Genomic DNA, 3,931 nt, shown 5'->3' on the forward strand with positions numbered 1-3,931 from the left:
CTCTTTCATTATTAACATCCCCATCCTAGGATGCCCCTGTGCCTCCCAGAGATCTGCATCAGCATGGAGGCTGAACCGAACCATTGTTCTCCACTCCCCACAGAGCCTACCTGACAAGTCTGATCCTAGTAGCTACACAAACTCCTATTTATGGTGACTTTTATTTCAGAAGCCCTATATGTTTTCTCTACTTGCAACCTAGCTTCCATTAACTGCTACCACCTATCCCAGAGGTGGGCAAACTTTTTGACTCCAGGGTCACAATGGGTTCTTAAACTGGACCGGAGGGCTGTAACAAAAGCATGGATGGAGTGTTTGTGTGAACTAATATAAATTCAAAGTAAACATCATTACATAAAAGGGTACGGTCTTTTTTTTCAATAGTTTTATTCATTTCAAACGCTGGCCGTAGCTTGCCCACGGCTGGCCTAGCCTATTAAGTTCTCCCACTCAGTGCCCTGGGATCCCGCTGTAACACAGACTATAGAGTTTCCTTTGTCTAATTCCACATTACAACAGAGTTTAATTTTATTTATGACCCAACCCAGACAATCCTGTTACAATGATAACCTTTGCCTTCCTCAGTTACACCAACACAGGTGAGAAGAGTCAGATCTCAAATGACGATGACAATGGCTTCCATGCAGATGACCATGAACCTCCCTGTGCGAAAGATGAGGTCTAGGAAGATCACCCGGTTTCTTGGGTGGCTGGGCACTGAGGCTATGCTGCAGCCTCAGCATTACCTGCAGCCCCTCATGGACTTCAGTAGCTGCACTTTTGTCAGAGCTGAGCTGCAGCCTTGATTGGTTTCCCAGGTGCTTGCCCACATCATTGCTGAAACTGCAGCTCAGCAGACCCGTTACCTTTCTTATCAGTGCTAGACTGTAGGGCAAGCATATCAAACTCATGGCCTGCGGGCTGCAGGCCTCTTTAAATAAGTAAACCAGGTATGTAACATGTTGGCCATGAGTTTGACAGGCTTGCTATAGGGCAGCAACTGTCAAACAGTGTACCGCAAGAATCTTTCAAACATTCAATACCTGACTATTGAGTCAGGGGCACTGACCTCTTTTCCCTCTGATTGTCATATAAGCAAATGACAGCAGCTGGGATTCCAGGATAACTGCAGAGTAGCTGGAAGCTGTGTCGCCTATTTCCAGCGTCAGACTGGATTTACAGCTAAATTACAGAGCAATCCACTTGAAAAACAAAGTGTAGCTGAGCTGAAATAGTAGAACCAAGGAGCACAGGAAATGCCAGGTAGAGACTGGTAAGAGGGATGGAGATGCCGAAGGGTAGATCCCCCTCAGGCAGGGACAGCTGAGAAGCCTCAGGGACAGCACAGCTGCAAAACTCCCTCCCCCTAGGAATGTGGGGTCTCAACCCCATGCAGGGATCCCCAACCCAGAGCAACAGAGACAGGAGTGGAGCCCATGTACAGCAGGTGGTGGGAATCAGTGGGGATCCTGTCCACCTGGGAGACTCCGACCGACCATCCTAGGGAAGGAGCGCTCCCATTGCTGCAGCTCCAGCCTGGAGTTTGCTCTGGACTCGGCCATACTTGGGTTTCACACCCAGCAGTGACTTTGAGGAGCCCTCTGTTCTCTGCAAAGGCTTTAAGGAAAGACCCTGTCAGTGATTAAACCCTGTGGGCTGGTGGTGAGGAACGGTCTCTCCCACCTCATGCACAGAGTTGGCACCCCTTCCCCAACTTGTTGAGCTCCTAGGCCTGCCCAGTCCTGTCTTGGCCTGGTGGTGCAAGGGCGCCAGGGAGCTGCACAGAGCTGGGATTTTTGGATTGTGTCTCCCTAGGAGGCTTCTGTCTGGGAGCCAAAGGAGCGAGGGCTGGTCTCTGAGGCTGCTTTGCAGGGAAGCAAATCTGAGCTCCCCTAATGACCCAGGACTAAGGAGTGCCTGCCCCGCCCTCTGCAGTTTTCCAGCATCATCTCCAAGGGGAGACTGTTTGGATCAGCCCTGCCAAGTCCCAAATATGCCAATGGATACAATTCTGGGGGGAGAGGGGAGGGAGTGGCTCAGAGGGGAGGATATGCAAAGTGTGAGACCCTCAGAGGCTATTGTCTGGGACCAGGAAGAAGTGCTTAGCCCATCCCTGCAGGCTGGGCCAGTATCATCCTCAATGGGAGACTCCTTTGGTCTGTACCCCTTAGCCAAGGATGGCTGAACTTGCTCTTTAAGAGGAGACAGCTGGCTACACCCATCCTGAACCTACAGCAGGCCCTTCTGTGGGGAACTAGAATTGGAGACTCTGGCAGAAACTGAGGGGTTTGGCTTTGAAACAGGTACTAATTTCCCCTCATTGATGCAAACTCAGGGGTGGGGGGCAGAGGGGTAAGAAGAGCTGACTTTAGGAGATAGGTCTGTCCGCAGCTCTAAGCTGGGAGAAGCCGAACTTTTACCCAAATCGGCCCCTCCCACACACATGCAGGTCTAGCTCACACAGACACAAACAGTGACTGATGGCAACCTACACATGAAACCCACCCCAGGGGACCCAGAACCAACACAATTAGGGAAGGCCTTCAGACCTCACTAGAGCTCATCACAACTAGCCACACAAGTGGCTCACCCATAGGGGGATCCCCGCAAGTACCAGATTCTGCTGGGAACAGCACTGCCTGAGAGGGCAGCCCCTGCAGAGCACCTCATACCTGGTGATTGAGCTTTACCCCTTAACTCAAATATCCATACAGGCACCTGGTATGGGAATATTATCAGTATCAATGTATCAGCCCCTTATGTTAAATGGCTAGCTTGCAAGGTCAGACAGTTAAGTTTATCTTTTCTATTATTCAAGCTGAAAAACAAAGTTATCTTTACAGAATAAGAGACAATCTAAAAATAACAGAGTTGACTTATGGAACAAGGGAGTAGCAAGAAATAGCAGAGAACTTCAAAACAGCAGTTTCAAACAGCAGTTTTCCCAAAGGTGGGATCATTACTATGCTTCAACCCCACCCTGTATCTTGACCCTGGCTGAGGAGGCAGCAGCAGAGGACATACCTGGCTTAATGGCTCCTCCCTCTCACAGGAGATCCAGTGGTCCCATCATCCTGATTCTGCCAAAAGCCCTTTCAGAAACAGCCTTTTCAGTGACTAAACTTGACAGCTGCCTAGCAGGCAGGGGCGGGCAGAGGCGGGCAGAGGCAGATCCCAAGGTTCCCTGGGATATTTGCTGGCCTTCCTCTGGGCTCTGTGGTGCTAAATAGCTACCCTTGGAGCATGATGTAGTCCTTCCCATGTGCAGGCAAGCACAGTGGAGGCAGCCACAAACTGTGCATCATTTGAAACTTTGAATAAGTTGCCAAGAATCCCATGTGGACAGCTTCTGACATTGGCTAGCACCAGGAACTGGCATACAAAACTATCAGTCTTAGACAACACAAGAGCAGAATGCAAAGGGAGATCCAAGAAGGCACTAAACTCTGCCATGTCAAACTCCACTTTTTTTCTCATTATGTTTTTTTATTGTTTTGTTATTATTTTTTCTTTCATTTCTCTTATTTTTCTCTTTTAGTTGCTTACTTTATTTTTTCTTTTTCTCCTTTCACTTCTTTTTTTTCCCTTTCATAATTCTTTTCCTTTTTTCTACCATTTTCCATTTTGTATACTTTATTCTTACTTTTCTCTCCCTTATTTCCATTCATATTATTTTTCTTCCACTTACCTATTCTTGTTTTTTTAAAAAAATTAATTTTATTTTGTTCTTGTTTTCTTTCCTAATTCTCTCTTCTTTGTGATTGATTTTGCTGTTGTTGTTTGGTTTTTTTGCATGTCTTTGCTTGGTTTCTTTTTTTAAAACTTTTTGTTTGTTTGTTTCTTACTTTTTAAAAAAATTCTTTATTGTTTAAAGTATTACATACTGTGTTACATATGTCATATGTCTCCTTTTTCCCCCATTGATCTCTCC

Source organism: Myotis davidii, unplaced genomic scaffold (assembly GCF_000327345.1).
Source record: "Myotis davidii unplaced genomic scaffold, ASM32734v1 scaffold7170, whole genome shotgun sequence".
Taxonomy (NCBI): domain Eukaryota; kingdom Metazoa; phylum Chordata; class Mammalia; order Chiroptera; family Vespertilionidae; genus Myotis; species Myotis davidii.